Source organism: Kogia breviceps, chromosome 10 (genome assembly GCF_026419965.1).
Source record: "Kogia breviceps isolate mKogBre1 chromosome 10, mKogBre1 haplotype 1, whole genome shotgun sequence".
NCBI classification, from domain to species: domain Eukaryota; kingdom Metazoa; phylum Chordata; class Mammalia; order Artiodactyla; family Physeteridae; genus Kogia; species Kogia breviceps.
Window position 1 is genome coordinate 11,914,137 of NC_081319.1, and position 23,443 is coordinate 11,937,579.

General features: G+C 45.3%; 1 protein-coding gene across 10 annotated transcripts in view; it reads right to left on the reverse strand.

Annotated features, from left to right (window-relative positions):
* The window catches only part of ITPR1 (inositol 1,4,5-trisphosphate receptor type 1), a 327,850-nt gene extending 305,148 nt beyond the window's left edge, over nucleotides 1-22,702 (reverse strand). For all 10 annotated transcript variants that reach the window (XM_067043583.1, XM_067043582.1, XM_067043578.1 and 7 more), the window contains exons 1-2: nucleotides 22,450-22,702; nucleotides 21,548-21,624 (exon numbers count right to left, since the gene is read on the reverse strand). The gene's annotated coding sequence lies outside the window, so the exon portion shown is untranslated. The remainder of the gene's footprint in view (nucleotides 1-21,547; nucleotides 21,625-22,449) is intronic.
* Between the last annotated feature and the right edge of the window lie 741 nt (nucleotides 22,703-23,443).

The following is a 23,443-nucleotide window of genomic DNA, read 5'->3' on the forward strand; positions in this document are numbered from 1 at the left end:
CAGTGGAGACCAGGCCAGGAAGGAGGAGTGTGACTGTTATTCACTGAACTTTCAGCACCACCTGGTCACCTTACTAACAGTTTCAGGCCCTTAATGGGAAAAAGTGGACACAGGGTTCTGGAATGACAAAGCATGACCTACTCAACGTTGCCTGCAGTTGATAATTGCAGGAGGTGCCTGGACCACGCCACGCTCGTGCAGCAAGGTTCTGCACTGCAACCATATCCAATAACAACGGCTAGCATTTGGCAAGCATGATCATGTCCACCATCGTGCTGAGGGCTTTACAAATGTTCTCAGATCCTCAGGACCACAGCAGGAGGCAGGCGCTACCATTATTCCCATTTTGCTCTTGGGAAACTGAGCTACAGAGAGGTTAAGGTGGCCAAGCCACATATAATTAACAAGCAGGAAGGCCCGGGTTATAAGCCTGGTCTACATGACTGGTAAACAGAACTGTTCGATGGTGATACCTGGAACATGGATTAAAATGTTTACCATTCTTTATTCTTTGGGTGACAAGACTATGGAGAACTGATTTTCTTTTATATGCACAATTCTATTTGCTAATTTTTTTACTTTGGTATTTCCTAATGTTTTTACCGTCGCCACATGATATTTTGAGAGGGAAAAAATTTAAGTATCTTCTTCCTCATCAACATGCTTATTAAGTAGATAGCTGAACAAATAAACTTTAGGCATACTTTACATTTCCCCCAGAAAATGCAGGCCAACACATCCACCACAGTTAATGATCCTCTACTGAGCAATCTGCCAGGGGTCCCAATTTTAAAAAGGCAGGTGGGGGGGGAGGCGGGGGCAGGGGCAGATTCTTCCCCAGGGTCTCAAACAATAAGTACCCTCACAAAAGACCAGGCAGAGCCCCCCTGGTCTGGCTGCAAGTCTTTGGAGGTTTCCCGTCACCTACCATTAGGTTTTGGTGCAAGCATTAGTCAAGAGGAGGAAGAGGAGAAGGGTGAGGGAGGGGGAGGAAAGTGGGAGAAGTGGGAGGAGGAGGAGGGGGAGGAGGGGGAGAGGGAGGAGGGGAAGGAGGGGGAAGAGGGGGAGGGGAGGGGAGGAGGGGAGGAGGGGGAGGGGAGGAGGGGGAGGAGGGGGAGGAGGGGGAGGAGGGGGAGGAAGGAGAGGAGGGGGAGGAGGGAGAGGAGGGGGAGGAGGGGAGGAGGGGGAGGAGGGGGGGAGGAGGGGAGGAGGGGGAGGAGGGGGAGGAGGGGGAGGAGGGGGAGGAGGGGGAGGAGGGGGAGGAGGGGGAGGAGGGGGAGGAGAGGTTCTGGTGCAATCATCAGTGATGTCCTGGAAGTAAAAACAAAGGCCACGATAGCAAACAGAACAGGTCTCTGGGGCCTGGAGGGGAGGAGGTGGAAACTCAGTCTGTGCCATGGGCCTGGGAGCAATCTTATGGAAGACTTCCTATTGTTCAGAAGCAGGGTGGGAGAGCCTGCCTCTTTATCTGATCCTGGACCACTTGTGCCTACAAACTTCTCACAGCTGTACCCAGGGCTCCTGTGTCACTCACACAGTGGCTGGGGATCACCTAAGGGAAAAAACAGAGCCAGGGCCAACCTGCAGTTGAGCTGCATGACCCTGGTACATCAAATACTATATGGACACCTAGGGCTCTTTGCTAACAAACTCTGAACTGGTCACCAGACATCGATGAGAACAAGCCCAGATGGTCAGCTCCAGAGCTCCAACTGTCTCTTGGTCCACTAACTATTATTTTTAGTCCATCACTGTCATCCAGGCCATTTAAACCTCTCTGCTTTCCTTTCCCCATCTGTAAAATGGAGATAATATGTACTTCAAGGAGTTGAGGAACAGATGAAATGGTACATGAAAAGTGCCTAGTACAGGGGCTGGCAGACTTTCACTGCTCAATGCTAGCTATTTTTCATTATTCTTTTAAGGAAGTGAGGTGGAATTCTGGATGATTCTTGGGCTTCAAAATTATGAATCACTATATTGTATAACTGAAACTTATATAATATTATAAATTTACTATACCTCAATTTAAAAAACAAGAAGAATTCTTTATAGTAAACTTTCCCTGTTCATTATAAGATAAATAAGTTCTGGGCCTATAATGTACAACATAGCAACTAGAGTTAACATTAGTGTATTGTATATTTGAAAGTTGCCAAGAGAATAGGTCTTAAAGGTTCTTATCACAAAGAAAAAAATTTTTAACTATGTATGGAGATAGATATTAACTAAACTTATTCTGGTAATTATTTTGCAATATATACATATATCAAATCATTATGTTGTATACCTTAAACTTATATAACATTACATGTCAAGTATCTCAATAAAACTGGAAAATTAATAAATTTTTTAAAAATTTAAACTCAGCAAAGGAAAGGATCCCCTGCAGCACAAGTCAGCTGGGTATCATAATAAATGAACTCCTGTATGACCCATGATGATACATTTCACGTTAGGGAAGATAATTATCCTCCCTAATTCGCCCCTTGAGAAAAAGCTGAACAATGCAGAACTACACTCAACTCGCAACCACAGAGCATTCTGGCCTTTCCAAATATACAGAATCATAGAATAAATGGCCGAAGCAACCCTGCAAAGCCTGTAATTCCATCTCCTGCCCAATAATAGAACTCCCCCCGTCCCACCCCACCCCCGCATCTCGCCTATGTATAGTCTTTGCTTCTGCTTGAACACCTGGCAATGAGGTCTACCCTAGGTTCAAACAGCCTAGTCAGAAGATACTCCTGCCCTTGTCCCCCCCCAGACACAAGGACAAACGCCTCCCAGAATTTTTGCTACTGATCTGTCTTCCGATGCCCACAGGCCTCTGAATGTGGGAATGCTCTCTAAGTGATTTCTCCTTCAGACATGGCTTCTGATTGCAAAGCATCAGCATCCTCTCCTGTTCCTGACAGCACCTGGCCTCAAGAGCCAGGGTTCCAAGCCCAGCTCTACCACGTCATCACTGCACGGCTTCAGGCCAGATCCGTAACTTCCCTAAGCCTCGCTCTTCCCATCTGTAAAAGGGGGATAATAAGAGTACCTCCCTCAGCAGGTGGTCAGGGGCTCAAAACGATCGTGTTTATAAAGCACCCACCAAGGTACTCGGCAGGAAGTAAATCATGCAATCTACAGAAGCCATTTCTAGACCACCTCCACCTCCCACCACTGCTCTAACCAGCTGATGCACCTCCTAAAACAGGATTCCCCCAGGGAGGCTCGAGCAGGGTGGAGAAAGGTGGGTTACTACTGCCTCTGTGACGTCCTCAGGCAGATGGAGCTGTGGTGGCTTTGCTGAGCCTCACATCACCCGCTGGCCCAGCTTCAATTCACTGTCCTCTGAAAGTGCTCCCTGAGCAAACTGTAAAGAAAAGGGATGGCGGATTCTATTTGTAAGCAAGGTGGGGATAAAAATGCGCCAATTCAATACTCAAAAGCATTGAATTGTATACTTTTTTTTTTTTTTTTTTTTTGGCCATGCCACTTGGCATGTGGGATCTCAGTTCCCAGACCAGGGATCGAACCCGTGCCCCCTGCAGTGGAAGCACGGAGTCTTAACCACTGGACTGCCAGGGAAGTCCTATTGAATTGTATATTTTAAAAGGGTTATCATTTTTTGTATGTGAATCATATTTCAATTTTTAAAAAAATCAATGTGAGTTCACAGAAAAGCAGACATACCAAGCTTTCCACAAATATAAAGAATACTGTAAAGCCTGAAAAAAAGATGCACCAATTCAGAGATCTCCTTGGAGAAGAGAAACCAGACGTGGTGGTCTTCCAAATCCGTGGTCACAGAATCTGTGACGCTCTTTGCCTTTTCTATACCTCCCTGGTCATCTTGTCCACTCTGCTGGCTCCAGTGGTTTCTATATGAGGAGGATTCCCAAATCTGTCTCACGGTCAAGAGCTACTGCGATTCAGCTCCTGAATGCCCAAAGCATCGCAATGTACCAAAACGAACTCACCTGTCTGCCCAACCCTCGTCTCCTCCTCCATACTCACATCATCTACCTCCAAAGAGTCTGGTGGCATCTCCCGTCTTCCCTCTCTCCTTATCCCTGTCACAGGGCCTTTGCCCAGGCTGTTGCCTTGGGCCTAGAACACACTCCTTCCTACCTCATCCCTTGCCCTACTTAAAGCCCAGATCTGTTTGGGATCTGTTTTGCATGCCCACTGCATTCCCATCACCAGTGCCCACCAGATGGTAGGTGCTTAGTAAATATGTCAAATATATGAATGAAGAAGTTTAATGGGCATCAAATCTTACTGATTTTAAGCTTTAAGACATTTCTTGACTCCCCCAATTCTTTTAAACTCCTCTTCCCCAACCCAATTGCAGCCATTACCATTTCTCAAGTGGACTCCATAAACCCTTCCTATTCATCTCTCTGAGTCTGTCTTTCTCCCTGCATCTATTCTACACGCACAGCCAGTATGACCTTTTAGAAGCATAAACCGGACCATGTCATTCCTCTACTTGAAACCCTCCCAAATCTCTTCAGGGCTCTCCATAATCTGGTCCCTGTCTACCCCTCCTTCCTCGTCTCTCTGTACTCTCCCCACTGCTTTTATACTCCAGCCATGATGAACTCGTCCAGAACCCCCAACATGCTCTATGCCTCCCTGTCCCCCAGGCCTTGACATATGCTGTTCCTGCTGCCTGACACTGCTCCCCTCCCCCCCCAACCCTTGTGGCTAACTTCCAGTCACCTTTACAGTCCCAGTTTGATGTCACTGCCTCTGGGAGGCCCTCTCGGACTCCCCAGATATGGGTTATATGTTTGTTGGCAATACGCTTCTCTATATGGCGCTCCAATTACCCCATCTGGGCCCACTACCACTGTCCTAAAATCACCTGTTCACTTGGGTTGCTTGTTTACCTGTCTTCACCATTAGACTGTGAGTCCATGAGAGTAAGAACAGCAGAATTCTTCTTCCCCATTGCCTCCCAGTCCCTAGTACAGTGCCTGGGACATGGCAAGCTGTCGAACTTGGGTTCAACGTACTACAGTATCAACTTGTCTGCTGCCTAAAAGAAATTACACTGTTCTTTAGGGGATGGTTTTCCTAAAACTAATTAAAGCCAAGTTTATACTGTTGGATCAAGAATGGAGAATAGAGGCCTGCTGGCCCTATTCAACAGATTTCTATGAGAAATCTGGGGAGTCAGAAACAAAATAGCTAACTTCCATCCCTGCAAAGAAGTACCCCTCCTCTCCCTTTGACCATCCCATAATATGTCCAGAAAGGCTAGAAACATTGACTCAGAACACCTGGTTTCAAATCCCAGTGTCATCAGTTACCTGCTGTGTGTTCTTGAGCAATTTACGTAACTTCTGAATTTCAACTCCCTCGTGCGTATCAAAAAAAAGGTGGGGTGAACACCCTTCCTATCTCGCGGAGTCATCGTGAGGGGCAAACCAAATAATCCACACAAAGTGCTCAGCCCAATACCTGGCCCTTACTAAGGGCTCACTTTTTTATTTTCAAGTGAGACGGAAAAGAAGACGTTCCCTTTTCTTCCTTCAAAGTCTTCACTCACTTCGGTCCATAACTTGTGATGCTTCTACTGGACAGATCCTTCTCACTTTGTCAGCACTGCTGGAAACACACTCAGATAAACAACGGTCTCAGAAATGTTTCAGTCCTCTGCAAGCCCGGTAAGTTGCCGACAGTAGGACAAGTCATCCAAGGTACTGCTTCTCAGCCCCCAGATTCAAAATACCCAAGACAGCCAGACTTCATCTCCACTTTCCGTTCTGCTAACATCAAACCAGGCCCCCGCTGGAAGGCGGGGGTGGAGGGTGGAACCCTCTTCAAAGAAATGATAATTCAATATTTAGAACCTCTTCCACTTGGGTGTTAAGACAGGCTAAAGCACAGCCTCATCGAAAAAGAAGTATGTTCATTTCATTTTAAACAGCTCAAGATAGGAAAGAAATCCAAATTTTTTTTTTTTTTTTTTGCTAAAAAGCTTTGTAGCAGAACCTCACTGACTGTCATTTTTCCCACCTATTTCTCCTGCACACACTTAACTAATTGCATTATATTCATTTTTCTAAAAAAAAAAAAAAAAAAAAAAACCTCAACTTTCGCCTACACACAACTCAGAATTTAAAAGTTAGCAACTCCTGAAATGAGACCAAGTTAGAACACTTTCATTAACCAAGAAGTTAACTAAGGTATCACTTAATCCTCGAGGGTGGGCGAACAAGGGAGGAAATCAGAATCATTCCTTTATGGCAGTGAATAGACCCCAAAACCACAGACTCACACATCTTTATTAACAGGTAGAAGCAAGCCTCTTGTATTTCATTAAGATGAAGCCACCTGGCCCTTAGGGCTGAACAGCCTGACTTTCAATAATCAGAGGACAAAAAGAAACCCATTGACACTGCCCTTAAATTCGGCCCTTCCAAGCCCTGGTGTCAGCACTGAAGACCCCCGTCAGGCCTGCCCCTGGTGCATCGCCCACTTCCTGATGACCAAGTGCCCCATGTGCTTTCCGCCCACTTACCTTAACTTTGACAATCGTATACATCACCCAAGACATATGCAAAATACTCCCCAGAGACCTGGATTTGCACTCATTCACCCTTCTTAAACAGTTAAACTGATTAACATGGAATACCTCACCTACTTTTCTTTTTGGCCATGCCGCGAGGCATATGGGACCTTAGTTCCCCAACCAGGGATCGAACCCATGCCCCCTGCAGTGGAAGTGCAGAGTCCTAACCACTGGACCGCCAGGGATTTCCCTCATCTACTCTAACAGCTGCCACGTTGATACTTTTAACACCCGTTGTGACAGAAGCTGAGGAAAATAATGCTTCCAGACAATCTAATTTCTATCACAGGACACAACTTCATCTGAGGCCGACAGCCGCAAGAACCACCAAGTAAGGGGTTGTAGAGTAACAGCCATTAAGGAAGTTGCATTTGAAGCGACTGTTATCAGACACGGAGAGGAGAGGAACCTGCACTTTACCATTTTTTAATGACCCCTCCCACTGCAGAACTTCTGGACTGGTTGGTGTAATCTTGCTCATCTGACAAAAATGAACACACGTACCATTGGCTTCCAAGTTCTCAGTGTTCCTTTGCAATGCAGGAGGAGCTTTAGCTGGGAAGCAATTCTGTTCTGCAATGACAGCTTAAACGCATTCCCATGCATATATTTCCGAACAGAAAGCTTCCTCTCCCAAATGTTCCATGCCACCATCCAAGCTTCCAAATTACCTACCTATCCTATAAGCCAGTGGCTCTTAATGGTACCCCTGGGACCCCTGAGAGCCCCCAAGACCCTTTTGGAGAATCTTCAAAGTCAAAACTATTTTCATAAGAACACCAAGGTGTCATTGCCTTTTCACTCTGTCATACATGTACAGTGGAATTTTCCAGAGGCTGCAAGACATGCGATGTCACAAGAGACTCAAGGCAGAGGCAGGTATGTGAGTCCAGTTATCTTATTAAGCCAGATGTAAAAGCAATTGTCAAAAACGTAAAACAATGCCACTCTTCTCACTGAATTTTGTTTGTTTTAGAAAACATAGTTATTGTCCTTTAAAAATATGTTACTGTGTTGGGCTTCCCTGGTGGCGCAGTGGTTGAGAGTCCGCCTGCCGATACAGGAGACACAGGTTCGTGCCCCGGTCCGGGAAGATCCCACATGCCGCGGAGCGGCTGGGCCCGTGAGCCATGGCCGCTGGGCCTGCGCGTCCGGAGCCTGTGCTCCGCAGCGGGAGAGGCCACAACAGTGAGAGGCCCGCGTACCGCAAAAATAAATAAATAAATAAAAATATGTTACTGTGTTAATATGCAATAGGTCTATTTCTTATATTTTCTGTGTTAATTTTCTCAGGGTTCTTTTTTTTTTTTTTTTTGTGGTATGCGGGCCTCTCACTGTTGTAGCCTCTCCCGTTGCGGAGCACAGGCTCCGGACGCACAGGCTCACGGGCCCGGCCGCTCTGCGGCATGTGGGATCTTCCCGGACCAGGGCATGAAACCACGTCCCCTGCATCGGCAGGCGGGCTCGCAACCACCGCGCCACCAGGGAAGCCCTCATTTTGAACATTATAAATACAGATTGGTATAACTCATGTCAACAGAAGTTCTTTGAGGTCCTCAGTAATTTTTAGGCATGTAAAGAGCTCTTGAGGCCCAATAGTTTGAAAAAAATGCTGCTACACATTTTCTTTAAGATTTGCTCTGGCCCTGGCTGGTTGGGCAATTAGGACTCATATCGTATAAATATAAAAAACTGAATAGGATACGATTAAAATGCAAACCATACAACTTCATAGCCAGGGCTTTAGAGACGACCCCTTGATTCGAAACTTAAATCCTTTTTATTTGACACATTGAGTACCTACTATATATTACCCCTACTCCAGGTGCTGAGGATGTAGGTCAAATAAGACAGTCATGGTCCCTGCTCTCGTGATACACATACTCGAGTGAAGACAGCAAACAGACAAACAAAAAAGATAAAACAATCAAGTCAGACAATGCTAAGTACTGTGCAGAGAATTAAAACTGTTACCCAATCATATCAGTTATGGCTGGTCAGAGAACAAGTTGAGACATGTAAATAGGACCTGAAAGTCAAGACAGAGGCAGTCATGCAAAAAAAAATCAGGCGGAAGGGCATTTTAGGCAGAGCAAACAGCTAGTACAAGGGCCCTGCAGCAGAAAAGGGCTTGGCAAGTTCAAGAAACAGAAAACCAGCACAAAGTCGGCAGAATTAATGGGGAAAGGAGGCAAGTAATGGGCAAGGTCAGAGAAAAGAGAAGCCTGTACCAGTGGGACTTCACAAGGGTAAAACGCATGGCTTTTATCATAACTGTGATGGGAAGTTCGTAACCTTGACCAAGTCACTTACTCTTTCTGGGCCTCAAATTACTCATCTGCAGAATGGGTACCCTGAGGGTTTACCTCATCAAGTTGTGCTGAGGACTGAACACAAAGAAAGGAAATAATGGACTTGGCACACAGGAGGCAAGACACAGGAAACATTCCTGTGTGCTGTTATCCTACCTTCTGATCTGCTCTCTTTCTTACTCTCATAAGCTACTCGTATTGAGGGCTTATGGGCTTATGATCAGTTGAAGATCAGTCTATCAACCAGCGAGTCCAAATGAATGCAGGCAAGGGACACACTGTGACATGCGTGTATCTGAACACGCCACCACCAACTCCTACAGAATGTTCTCCCCAAGGAAGACCCAAACCACCCAAGCACCGCCAAGTGAAGAATGTATGACTGCATGACACCTAGGGAACCCCAAGTTTTGCTGCTTGGCCTGAAAGCACCGTACGCTTGGAAAGTCATTCTTCTGCTGAAAAACGTAGCCAATGGAAATCCATCAGCTTTTCCTGCTCTTTCTTGGCATATCCACATAACCTCCAGCCCCTAAAAAACAAAGGGCTTTTGCCAAAGTCTTTTAGTGCTGATTTTAGTACTGCTCACTTTTAAAATGACTGTTTGCAAAGAATGAAATCATAAAGCATCCTCTAAAGCTAGGTTGCAAAGAAGAGGGTTTATGCACAGAGACTTACAAGCTCCTGGAGATCCAAGAGACCACAGGCACTCAGAAACACGGGGGCGGGGGGACCACAGCCGCCACCGACACAGAATGGCACCACTTCACTTTTAGGTCAAGCAGCCCCCGGTGGGCAAAGCCAGGCAAACCACGAGGTCTTTTAGAGGGAAAACAGGAGTACGCCCAGAAAAAGGAAGAGCTGCCAGCATGTGATCAATCTCCTGGCTGGAGGCCAAGGACCCTCCCTCCAGAGAAGCACAAGCCTCAGTAAGACGCCCTAGCCCAGGCACATATATGGTAACACGGCCGTAAGTACGGGGGAGAGAAGACCCATCCTCTTCATGGTTGACTCTGCCAACAGAAGGAGAAAAGGTTCTCTTTCTAACCGTCTCTGCGTCCTGGGGACTCTCACTGTTACTTGTGGAACTCCCTTTGAGCAAAGATACTTTGACAACATCGTCTCCATTGTGAAACGAGGACGAACAGCTCCCCATTTTGGAGTCGGACACCCGGCTAGACGCTCCCGCTCCCACACTGCCATCCACGTCTCTGTGCAGCCCCCTCCTTGCCTTCTTGTCCCGCTAGAGCCTAATCAGATAGTCCTCAGAAATGCAGTGTGTCCCCATCAAGAGATCATTTATGTTACTGCACAAAGCACTTCTCTCTGGAGCACAGAAAATCGCATTCTGCTTTCGTTTTCAGCCAGTCCCAAAGAAAGTCAGAAGTTTCAGCTTTTAAGCAGGGCAGGGCCCTCTGTTACAATCTCAGAAATAATCATCGTACGTCTGAAGTTCGGAGCGACCCTCCAGTTTAAATGTTGCTCGTTTAGACATCTCACACACACACACACACAAAGATAAACCTACTTGCCTTTTCACAAACACATCTGCTAAATTAGCTATTCTTGAAACAGGTACGTGACCCACAGAGTTATTTCTCAGAAAAGATGTCAGTATGACACGTGCTCCTGGCCTACTCCTAAAGGCCAACGTAAGAGAAGCCAAACAAAGTTGGCAGTCAGAGCGCTTTAAATGTGGTGGGGAGAGATCATTGAGCCCAAAGTCCTCATTTTACAGGCGGAAACAAACACACATCCTCTGAGCGATTTCTTGGAGGTCACACAAACCAATTAGTGGCCAAAGCCTGCAGACCACAGGGCTCCAGGAACCAGGACCAACGCTTGGAGGGATGGGGAGGGTGTTTGTTTTGTGAAAAAGTTAACGTCAGTCCCGACCTCAGAAGACTCCCGCCCCCCCATAGCCTGAACCACAAAATAAATAAATAAATAAATAATTTTTGAAAGCACATTAGGTTAATATCCTCAGAGAGAGAGAAAAGTCTCACTGAGTCTGGGAAAAACACTCTAGGCTTTCTCAGCCTCAGGGCTACTGTCACTGGGGTCAGACAACCTTTTGCCATGGTGGGGCCCCTTCCTGTGCACTGTAGGCTGTTTAGCAGCATGCCTGGCCTCAACTCACTAGGTGCCGCTAGCACCCTCTCCCCCTCAGCTGTGACAACAAAAAAACCCACCTCTAGCCACAGCCTAGTGGCCCCTGGGGGACCAAATCACCCCGCTGGAAAGGTTTGGTTGCTTTGATCTCTGAGACCTTTTGCTAGCATCTCTTATTCTCTACACCTTGGCAACAATGCCCCAAAGCAGGTATTTTTATACCTCTTCTGCAGAAGAGGAAACAGACGCACAGATGTTACATGTTTTGCCTGGACTGAACACGCAGGCGACACCCACTTCTCAGGAGTCCCGAACCTGCGGCTCAGCAGGACAATACCATTTCAACCCGAGAGCAGCTCATTCACTACCCCATTCCTACCTCCACGCCCTTTTAGTAACCATCACCGCCTTGCCCGGCCGAATGCCCTCCAGAGAGCTGTGCTGAGAAAACACCTCAAAAGCAACCATGAGGGGCTGCTGAAGACCTTTCTACCCGGTCCTCACTTCACTCTCCACGGCAAACGGGCAAAGCCATAGGCCAACTCAGGAAATAGGTCACTGGAACAGGGGTACAAAAAATTAGATGAAGCAGCCTACAGACTTCAGTGGGACATAAAACGTAGATAAATAACCTCACCCACAAGTATCTGTGAGCACTTACTATGCGTCAGGTACTGCTATGGGGGAGAAATCAAAAAGGCCTATAAAGTGTCACAGCGATTCAGTTGACAAAGACTTTTAAGGTTCAGGAAAGGTTTCCCAGAAGAAGACCTGGCTAGGAAGAGAAGCACTTGGCAAGGTGGATACAGAGGGGATGCGGATGGGGTCGGCAGGCAGAAAGCACACGTGCAAAGGTACAGAGACAGAACGTGATCACGCACGTGGCTGGGAAATACATGAACGTCCCCAAGTCTACGTGTTTGCGTCAGCTTTTCCTGTTCAGGAATATGTGCACGTGAAGGGGGTATGGGGAGCTTTTCAAGCTGTTTTTGAAAAACAAAATCACTTCCCAGAGAAAGCTGCTCCTGAAATGCAAACGAACACCGAGGAATTTGGAGGCTAGTGATATTTTTTTCTTCTGTTCGTCTTTCTCTGATGAGCAACACTATACCAAGCAGTCCAGAAGTTCTGCTGACTCGAAGGGTCATAGAACATTATAAAACGTAAGCTCCTCAAAGGGTCTGACAACACGTTAAAATGCAGCTTTCTGTATGTCTGTGGCTTCACAATCCTACTAAGTAGGCTTTACATGCAGATTTTGGTCTCTTTCTACCTCTATCCGAACAGCCAATTTAAAAAAAATCCCTCAGGGCTTCCCTGGCGGCACAGTGGTAGAGAGTCCACCTGCCGACGCAGGGGACACGGGTTCGTGCCCCGGTCCCGGAAGATCCCACGTGCCGCGGAGCGGCTGGGCCCGTGAGCCGTGGCCACTGAGCATGCGCTTCCGGAGCCTGTGCTCCGCAACGGGAGGGGCCGCAACAGTGAGAGGCCCAAGTACCGCAAAAAAAAAAAAAAAAAAAAAAAAAAAATCCCTCAATGTAAGCATGAAAGCTCTCATTTTTATCAGAGAGAATCCTGCCACACTTTTTTTTCTTAACATCTTTATTGGAGTATAACTGCTTTACAATGGTGTGTTCGTTTCTGCTTTATAAGAAAGTGAATCAGCTATACGTATACATATATCCCCATATCTCCCCCCTCTTGCGTCTCCCTCCCACCGTCCCTATCCCACCCCTCTAGGTGGACACAAAGCACCGAGCTGATCTCCCTGTGCTATGCAGCTGCTTCCCACTAGCTATCTATTTTACGTTTGGTAGTGTATATAAGTCCATGCCACTCTCTCACTTTGTCCCAGCTTACCCTTCCCCCTCCCCGTGTCCTCAAGTCCATTCTCTACATCTGAGTCTTTATTCCTGTCCTGCCCCTAGGTTCTTCAGAACCATTTTTTAAAATTTTATTTTATTTATTTTTTTATACAGCAGGTTCTTATTAGTCATCCATTTTATACACATCAGTGTATACATATCAATCCCAACCTCCCAATTCACTAATGATGAAAAATCTGAAAGCAAAATTAAGGAAACACTCCCATTTACCATTGCAAGAAAAAGAGTAAAATACCTAGGAATAAACTTACCTAGGGAGACAAAAGACCTGTATGCAGAAAAGTGTAAGACACTGTTGAAAGAAATTAAAGATGATACCAACAGATGGAGAGATATCCCATGTTCTTGGATTGGAAGAATCCTGCCAGACTTCTATACCCTCACCTTAGTTGGTGATTTCGCCTACCTTTCCTCTTAATTGAACATGAGAAGGCTGCTAGGGGAAAGTACAAAGGTCAGTTTCAACAGGTGACAGCTAGCCATGAAAAAACAAACTATAAAAATAAGTTCTGAAAAAGCACAGGGGCAAGCACCTTCCGGCACAGATCTTCTCACACTTTCACACGCATTAAGAATCCCCTGCGGACCTCGCTAAAATGCAGTTTCGGATTCAGTGGATCTGGGGTGGGACCTGAGAGTCTGCATTTCTAACAAGCTCTCAGTTTGAAGCCAGTGATGCTGGTCTGGTGACCACAAATGGAGTAGTAAAGACATAGAACAAGGTTTCTCAAATTTTTGGCTGTGACCCACAGTAAGAAATACACTGAACTTACAATCCAATGTTTACTCTGTGTGTGTGTGTGTGTGTGACAGAGTGAGAGAGAAAGAGAGAGATTGATAAAAGTTGTTGCAGCATACACAGTTCTTTTTAGTATCCATGTGATTTACTATGACGTTTTCTATTCTGGCCTACTTTATCAAAAAATCATCTATCAAGGTCCACCAAAGTGATTTCACAACTTCTTAATGGCTTGCCACACAGTTTGAAAAGCATGGCTATAGAACAAGAGTAACATTCCTGCTTGACTGGGGAGAACTCCTACATCCTAACCCCAGCATACTAAAGCTAAAACTGAGGCCAATTTGAAAAGTTTAGAGTATGTTCAGAATTTTTTTTTCAAAGGCAAGGATGTATCGATTACATTCTGGAAAAGCTTTCATGAAAAATGTTCAGGTTTTTCATTTCCTTCATTTTAATTTATTTTCAGATCCATAGAATGAGAGTGAGAAGAGTACCTATCTGGCCCTGAGCTCAGCTCTCTAAGTACCATCTCCCACTCAAAAGAACTAGGGCTTCTTGGAGAAAAGACTGAATTCAGGTCTGCATCAAGAAATACAGAAGAGGAGCCTGGAACAACTTTTCATACAAGAAGCAGGAAGTGTAAGACCACGGGGGTTGTGTCTTTTTTTTTTTTTTTTTTTTTTTTTTTTTTTTTTTTTTTTTTTTTTTTTTTTTTTTTTTTTGTGGTACGCGGGCCTCTCACTGTTGTGGCCTCTCCCATTGCGGGGCACAGGCTCCGGACGCGCAGGCTCAGCGGCCATGGCTCACGGGCCCAGCCGCTCCGCGGCACGTGGGATCTTCCCGGACCGGGGCACGAACCCGTATCCCCTGCATCGGCAGGCGGATTCTCAACCACTGCGCCACCAGGGAAGCCCGGGTTGTGTCTTTTGAATCAACTTGAGTAGCCTGTCTCTGAGCAGAGATGGACAATTTGAACATCAATAAGGATGACTACACAAAATGAAACATAGAAAATACGTCTAAAGCCATGAGTTCATAATGATACTAAAAAACCATGCCCATTGGTCATCTTGGTACTGGCTTTCTCAACAGTGGCACTGCTGATACTTTGGAATGGATCATTCTGGGCTGGAGGGCTGTGAGATGTATTGAAGGCTATTTAGCAACATCCCTGGCCTCTAACCATTGGACACCAGTAGCACCCTCTCCCCAGTTGTGACAACCAAAAATGTCCCCAGGTATCGTCCAATGTCCCCCACTTGAGATCCATTGCCATGGATCATGCTAGGGAATAAACACGTTATTTTTGAAAACTGATAAAACACAGAGAGAGACTGAAGTATTGATCCTGTCTTTTGTTTCTATATATCAACCTTACCCCAGGGAACCAAAAACTAAGTGCAGGAAATTCCATTTCATAAAATATTCCAGCTAATAAATGAACCAGGAAAAATAGAATTAGGAGTGTTACAAGTCCAGGTGAACTAATGGGTTGAGGCAATGAGCATCACTGGATGCTAATCACAAGAAAGCATATCCAGACGTATCACACATTCCCGTGAGTGAAGCTCACAGTAGACTTGGGGGAAAAAAGCGTGACTCTGATCAAGCCTCTGCATCTATCGAATTAAACATAAATATAATAAATATAGAGGACAGAGGAACATGTTCAACTACACCACGCTGATGCAGTCAGCAAAATCCAGACTGTAGGAAAAGATATCACCCACTTTCTTTAATAACAACGAAAAACGGCATGGAAAGAAAGAGAGGTCGAGGAAATACACAGATTAAAAGACACAGTGACCATTTGCAATGTATCGACCTTACTTGGTTCCTAATTCAAACAAACTGTTGAAGTATGCATATCTGTTATTATCATATATATGTTGAAATAATAAATTTATTTAAATTAAGGAAGTGAGAACACAGATGCAATTTTTAAATTTGCTTTTTTTTCCCCTTGAGGTGGACAATAGTATCGTGATTTATGTTTGTTTGTTTTTTTTTAAAGAATCCCAATACTAGAGATATATACTAAAATATAGATGAACTGGTATATCTGAGACTTGTTTCAATGCCATCCAGGAAGAGTACATGAGAATGTGGATAAAACAAAATGGGTCATGAACCGATAACCATGGAGGGTGAGTAAGGAGTAAAGAGCGGTTCATAATACTAAGATCACTACTATTACATGTATTTCCAATTTTCTAGAGTAAAGTTTTCCTTTAGTTTCCTTAAAACTCTTTCCTTAAAACTTTCCTTAAGTTTTCCTTAAAGTTTGTTAAGTGCAAACAAGAGTGCCTGGCCCTAAACCCTCAGGGGATTAAGTTACTTTTCAAAACAAATGAGACGTTTTTATTTAAATACATGATAACTAGGCTTTACCCCTGTAATATGGTAACTGACATTTGAACAGTGTTTTACCTTCCATTTCATTTTCTTTTTAAAATTTTCTCCTTACTTCTTTTTGATTTGTATTGGAGTATAGTTGATTTATAATGTGTTTCAGGTGTACAGCAAAGTGAATCGGTTATACATATACACATATGCACTCTTTTTTACATTCTTAAAAACAGTACAAACTGAATGAGAAAACCTGGACTCTATGACAGTGATGAAACCTGAATGATATATATTTTTTTACTCTAGTGATTCCATACATGTCCTCATTCCAATGAAATCCCATCAAACGTACAGCCCCCTTTGGATAAATGACTCAGATGTCTATTTATTAAGAAGAAAAGATGTTCACAGTATAGAGTACAAAAGGCAAGGAATCAAACAGGAGGTATGAGTCCCTTTTCACGAAATTTAAACATACATGTAATTTTTGTATGTCTATACATAGAGGGAAAGTTTGAATCCCTAATCTTAGATGGTAGGATTGGGAGTGACTGCTTTTGTTTTGTTGCCTATATTTCCTAAGGTTTTACAACTGAACATGTACATCTTATACAGTAAGTAACAAAATGTGTTTTTGTTACACATTTCTACACATTGAGGGGTTTACTCCACTCATCAGGGAGAATCACTTAGAAGGAACTTCATATCCCCCAAGGATATTAGCAGAGTGTGAGTCCTCTTTGTGTAATTCCTTAAAATGAGACTAGACAGACTGCAGGGTAGCCACAGGGCACAAAAGGTTTCTGTTGAAGATAAACCCCCAGGAATATCATTAGGTTCTTAGAATTTGTTTTGTTAACCAAGCTAACTGTATGTTCACCTCTTTTATCAAAGATGCCTTTCCTCCTGAAGTGAATTACAATCCCAGGTAAATCAGGTGATTAACCAGACAGTCTAGAAATCTGGGTTTTATCCCCCAGCAAGTTCCAAGCTGGTATGTGATCCTGCCAGCCTCACCAAAGCCTCTTGGGAAAGGCCAGGGTGGTTCAGTGATGCCGAGAACCACTGAGAATTCTGTGCGAGTTTAGAAATCCTCGGGGAAACAAATCATTGCATACCGGCAAACACCTGGCCCCTGCACAATCTGCCCGATTCCCTCCCCCACCTGAACGCCTGGCACTCTCCCTCAGCTGCAGCCACCCTGGCCTCCTTGCCCTTCCTCTAACAGGCCCCACCTGCTCCCACCACAGGGCCTTTGCACTGGCTGCTCTGGCCCTTTGGAACATCCACCCCCCAGACACCTACGTGGCTCACGCACCCACTTCTTTCAGATCTCTGCTGAAATGCCACCGTGTTAAACAGCCCTTCCCTAACACAACATTGCAAACCAACAAAAATTTTAAAAAAAAAAAGAGAGAGAGAGACAAGCAGACATAATAGGTAAATGAGTACAGTTTGAGCTGACCAATTAATCGATTTCCCAATTACCACAACCAAAAACAGAGATGAGAAACTGATCACAACATTCTCGTGTTGCAGATATAAATAACAAAAGGCAAACCGAAAATAAAATGAGACCTAACCTGATTGAAGTCAAAAGACAAAAAAAAAAAGCCCTTCCATGACTCCCGATCTCCCAGAATACTCCCTTATCCCCTTTACTCTGTTCTGTTGCTGTTATCATTTTTTTCTTTTTATTGTGGTAAAATATACATACATAACACAAAATTTACCATTTTAGCCATTTTTAAGTGTATGATTCAGAGGCATTAAGTACATTCACATTATTCTGCAACCATCACGACAATCCATTTCCAGAACTTTGTCATCTTCCCAGAAGGAAACTGTGCCCACTAAACACATTCCCCAGCAGCCCTGCCCAGGGCAACCACTCATCTGCCTCTTGTCTCTATGAACTGGATTGCTCTAGAAACCTCTTCTAAGCGGAACCATACACTATTTGTTCTTTTGCATCTGGCTTATTTCACTTAATAGAACGTTTCCAAGGTTCATCTACATGATAGCACGTATCAGAATTTCATTCCTCTTTAAGGCCAAGTAATATTCCACTGTACAGATATACCACATTTTGTTTATCCGTTCATCTGTCAATGGGCATTTGGGTTGTTTCCATCTTTTGCCTGTCGTGAATAACGCTGGTATGCACATGGGTATACAAAAATGTTTCAATCCCTGCCTTCAACTCTTTGGGGTGTATACCCAGAAGTGGAATTGTTGGGTTACCTGGTAATTCTTCATTTAATTTTTTGAGGAACAGCCATACTGTCTTCCACAGCGGCTGCACCATTTTACATTCCTACCAACAGTGCACAAAGGTCCCCATTTCTCCACTCCCTCACCAACACTGTTGTTTTCCGTTACCCCTCACCCAGCTTTATTCTTCTCCAGAGCATTTACTACGTGTCATACTACAATACTTGCTTATTATGTTGGCTGCCTACCCCCAGTTAGGATTGAAGCCTCTTAGGAATAAGACTCTCACTGCTGCATCCCCAGCATCTAGAACACACCCTGGCACATAGCAGGTACTCAAAGTTCGTTGAATGAAGGAATAAAATATTTGAACCACAACTTTAACAGGCATTAGAGTTTCTAGAATAGATTTATCATACCAAGTGCCTTAAACAATGTCCATTTTAGGGAGGAACCGGGACATAGTTCAATAGGAGGACTAGCTCAGTGGGTGATGGTCTCAGGTCACCCTCATTAGCGATAACCTCAGAACCACAAACACCATGACAATTGGTAGGAATCATGGAAATTATGTCATTCCTGTCTCTGACTTCAAGCCTTAATTGATTTCATCAAAAGAGCTGGGCAAAAACTTAGTGAACTAAAAAATTGCATGTACTTGCAGTTACTAAAGAAAGAGCCTGTGAAAGCAATGTGTTTTATTTTAAAAGATCAAACTAACAGCAAAAAAGATGGGGCACTGGCCTTGGGTAGACTCCTTAATTAGATGTGCCCAAGGGCAGCTTGACCTAAAAACCTAACTCCAGGCCTAATTTTAATTCTTTGAGTTTTTTCTGTTGTTCAAATTTGGTGTTTGTTGTTTCATTTTGGTTTGTTTTTTTAAGAGCTGCTTGTAAAGAAATCAGATTTTCCATGAACTCATTACAAATGAGCTAAAAAGCCATTTGACTTTTTGCCGTGGAAGTCAGTTGGTAGTACACCATTGTATTAGAAGTGTCTTTCTCTCTTTAAGACTACGGTCTTCCCAGTCCGGGAAGATCCCACGTGCCGCGGAGCGGCTGGGCCCGTGAGCCATGGCCGCTGAGCCTGCGCGTCCGGAGCCTGTGCTCCGCTACGGGAGAGGCCACAGCAGTGTGAGGCCCGTGTACCGCAAAAAAAAAAAAAAAAAAAACACAACTACGGTCTTCCTCAGCTGAAAATATTTTGAGATAATAGGCAACAGATCTGTCTTCAGTTCGCCTATTTCTTCTCGAAGCAACCATTCCAGCTCTCCTTCCTCAAGAAAAGATGCTAATTCCCTCCAAAAGGCAACCACTGTGTTTAAATGGTAACACCACTGTCAACCGCAAACAACATCCACGAGTGCCAAACTGGAGACCAGGAGTAATTCATTACGAGCATGAAGAACTTTCCCTGCCTGATAAGGAAATCTTGATAGGATATTCTGTTTCGATTTGAATTATTCAAAAAGCAGACTATACTTTCAACACACTCACACACACACACGCAAGCGAAAGTAAGAAACGAAAAAGAAAAGTGTTCTTACACAACTGGCCACAAAGCAAACTGAAGGATACATGAAAAGACATCAACATTTCACAGTTTAGACTCACTGCAATTTAAACTTTCGAAGTATTCAAATGGAGAAACACCTGATTCTTGTAACCTGCTCAGATGCCTTGATGTAGACAATCAAGATGGATTTCAGGTATGAGATAAACCCAATGATGAACTTAAACAACGTTCCTTGTGGTTTGGTTTGGTTTCTTTTATTCTCCTCATGCAGACTTTCAGCACACAGCTTACCAGAACGAACTCAGTACAACACCTAAGACCTCCTCAAATACCCAGTCTTTTATTCCTACATCTATGGCTACGTCGTTTTCTTCTTACAGCAAGGTCACTGTGTTCCTTCATCGTTTGGACACAAGCAAAAGTTATTCATCGACAGCAATAAGTTTACCACTCTTCCCGGTTACCCCCTTACCCCCCCGACAAACCCAGGTGCATTTGTGGGAAGCAGCAGAGCCCCAAACCTTGGGGTTATGTCTTGCATCCACTGGGTGGATGCGAGTGATTTCAACAAGTGATTTCAGACAAGTGATTTCACTCTCTGCACCTCAGCTTCTTCACCTGTACCTGACTCACTGGGTTTCTGTTTCTGTGATATATGGCTCTGGACCTGGCTTACAAGTACTTAATGGGTATTATTATTTTTAGCAACCAGTCAGAGAAGAGACCACTTTCTCCCTGCCTGCAGCTTACTCTCAAGAGAGGACCTGAACCCAATCCTTGGCCTTATGAGTGCCCACGTAGCCATACGAGTCAAGAGAACTCCAAGAAGGAAGTAGACCTCACACATCCAAATCGTTCCCACTCCACGAGCACTCCTGAGGAGCTTATCAACAGGAAACAAAAGCACAATACTACAATAATGAAATGTCTGACTTTTCTAATTAGAAAAGTCCAAAGATTGTAGCCCAGGGAACAGCTAAATATTTAGAATGTTAAAGAAGTTATGAAGACCCAGGCCCCCCACCCCTATTACCCTATCGTTTATCCTGTTCCTGACCATTTCAGAAGAAAAAACTTGTGATGCTCAGATCTGCAGCAATGAGGATGTATGTGCACCCGTTGAAACCTCCCTCTTGTGAAGTGCAGTCTGAACATTTGGGGAGGAAAAAAATAGGAGCTGCTTGTGTTTACAGATAAATGCTGCTCTCAGCTCATATCCCATGACAGGCGCCTAAACCATAGGAATCCACCAGATTCCTTGATGTTCAAGTGGCTTCAAGTCAAGGGCTGGATGCTATTATCTTATGTTTCAAGAACTTCCCTTTTTAAAGTTCTAATTCTTTCAGTTTGCCAGCAACCACTTTCATTTCTTGGAACCCAACCTACTCTGATTAAACACACGTTCACAGTAAGAAAAAAGAAAGTGACTATTTTTGAAAAAGAGAAGCAGATAATTTTTGCTTACATATCTTGGCAGATGAAATACACTGTATCCTTCAGAATTTAAATCATCAGCACACCACCTGGCAAGTTCAATTCTCACATCACCAATGGGCATCCCTTTTACTGCTACATTTAATGTTTTTCTTTTTTTCCCCTCCTCTCATAAACCTTCAGGCTGCTTCCCTTCTGAGCTAGGGCCAAAAGTACTAGGCAGGACTGCCCCCTGGATCTCATCCGCTCTCTAAAGCCCTCACCAAAGGCAGTGACAAATTGTGGAGACTGAGCTATGAAGTTTCCTTTTCTTTCTTACTCCCTATCTCCATGGCTCTTTAGAGAGAACTTAAATAGGCTTAGGACAAAAACTCCTTATTGATTACAGCTCTCAGGCTTCCACACTCACCTGACCCGGGTCAGGCACTCTGTTGCCAAAACACGCCCAGCCAGGGGTGCGAGTCCTGCTCCTCCCGTACTCAGCTCCTAAATATTGAGAAAGAAAAAAGACTGAATATGATATTGGCCAGATGTGGGTGCCTAAGAGAAATTTTCAAATTCCACACTTCCACTTTCGTTAGCCTCCTTCCTGGAGAGACACCCCCTCCCCCCCCCAACACACACACACACACACACGACCACCACCAACAACTCTGACAGGTAGGTCGGTGGGATCACTTAAGTGAGGATTACAGGTAACTTCGCTTACTTATTTCCAATATATAACTGACAAGTGAGACTAAGTGCGCACAAACTTCGAACGCGCCGGGGGGCTGAAACTAAGCGAAGTGTTTGGCAGATCCCAAAGCACTTGTTTCCCAGAGCGGAGGCCAATTATCCTCACCGGGCGTGAGCTTCTCCACACTTCATCCCTCACCGCTCCCGGGGTTTTCTTCCGTTTTTTGAAACCTCCCTACTGGGGCCCTAGCACATGCATTATTCTCCCAACCATGCAGCACGAGGGACGGCTACATTTTAAGAAAGATTGTTTCCTTCAGCGGACTCACATAGGACACCCCCGCACACACCTCAAAAAAAAAAAAACTCTTTCCTGCAGCAGCTGCAACAGTTTCCAACTTGGGGGAATGCCATTCCAATCCAGAATGGGTAGCCCTCAAAGCCAGTCGATGGAGTCCAGAATTTTTTTAACCTCAACTGAACCCCCCAAAAATGCCCTCAGTAAAAGAACCTCTAAATGCATGCAAGTGCATGCAAATCCACCAAGAACTCCCAGAGAGCGAGGCAAAAACTTCTGCCCCCGGGGGGGACAGCACCAACTCCCCGCGCCCTCTGCCCGGCCCCAGCCGCTACCTTGGTGCCCGGGGAGCCACGCCGCTTTGGGGGAGCAGGGCGAGGAGAGGGGTTAGCAGCCGCTGGGTAATCCCATGTCCGCGAAGAGGGAGCTCGTTCCGTGAGGATGGAAGCGGAACACCCACACCTCCTCTCGGCGTGAGCTTTCTCTCTCCACCCTCTGCCTCCTCCTCCACCACCACCTCCTCCTCCTCTCCTCCCACCCCAGCGAGCCTGAGGAAGCGCTTCACCAGCTGATCCACATGGTTACTGCACTTCGAAGCGGCTCCTGTCAGCTTATATAGGCCGGGAAGCTCCCTGGGCAATGTAGTCCGAGTCCGGGGTCGTGGCGGCGCCTGGGGCCGCAAGGATGAACTACAAGTCCCAGAATCCTATGGGCTCCCGGGCTGGGCTCTAAATAGACGCACGCCGGGACAGGGAGGGGCGTCCGGCCGAGAGTCCGGGCTTCTAAATCAGCTCGGGTCTGAGAGCCGGCTCGGTTTGGAGCCTGCGACCGTCTCTGGGGGCGCCCCCAACCCTGGGGGACTCTCCTCCTTCAGCTGCCCCCTTTCCCTAGAATCCAGGTGTCACTGGGAGCAGAGGGCGGGGAGGAGCTCAGATTTCTGCTTTGGGAAGTTTTTACAAGCTGTTACCCACCCTTCCCCCGCTTTGAGTCCCCGAGCCAAGAATTTCAGAAATCCAGGGCACAAAAACGCCAGTGTTTGCGGTCAAGGATTAAAGGCGCGAGGTTGTCTTTATTTAATCTGCTCTGCCCTGTTCGCGGCTGCACAGAAAACTAAGACTGGGAGCAGCGCAAGCGGGGACACAGGCAAGTGGCTTGAGAACACTTTCCTGAACCCGAACTGTTTGTGTGTTTCCTCGCCCCGCAGGAGGTAAAGAAACGCAAGCCTCTCGGTACACAAATAAAGGAGCCGGGTTGTGACTTGCCAGCGCTGAGATTGAGAGGCAGAAAATAAATACAAACCGCGACCTCGGTCCTGACCCTGCTACAGGC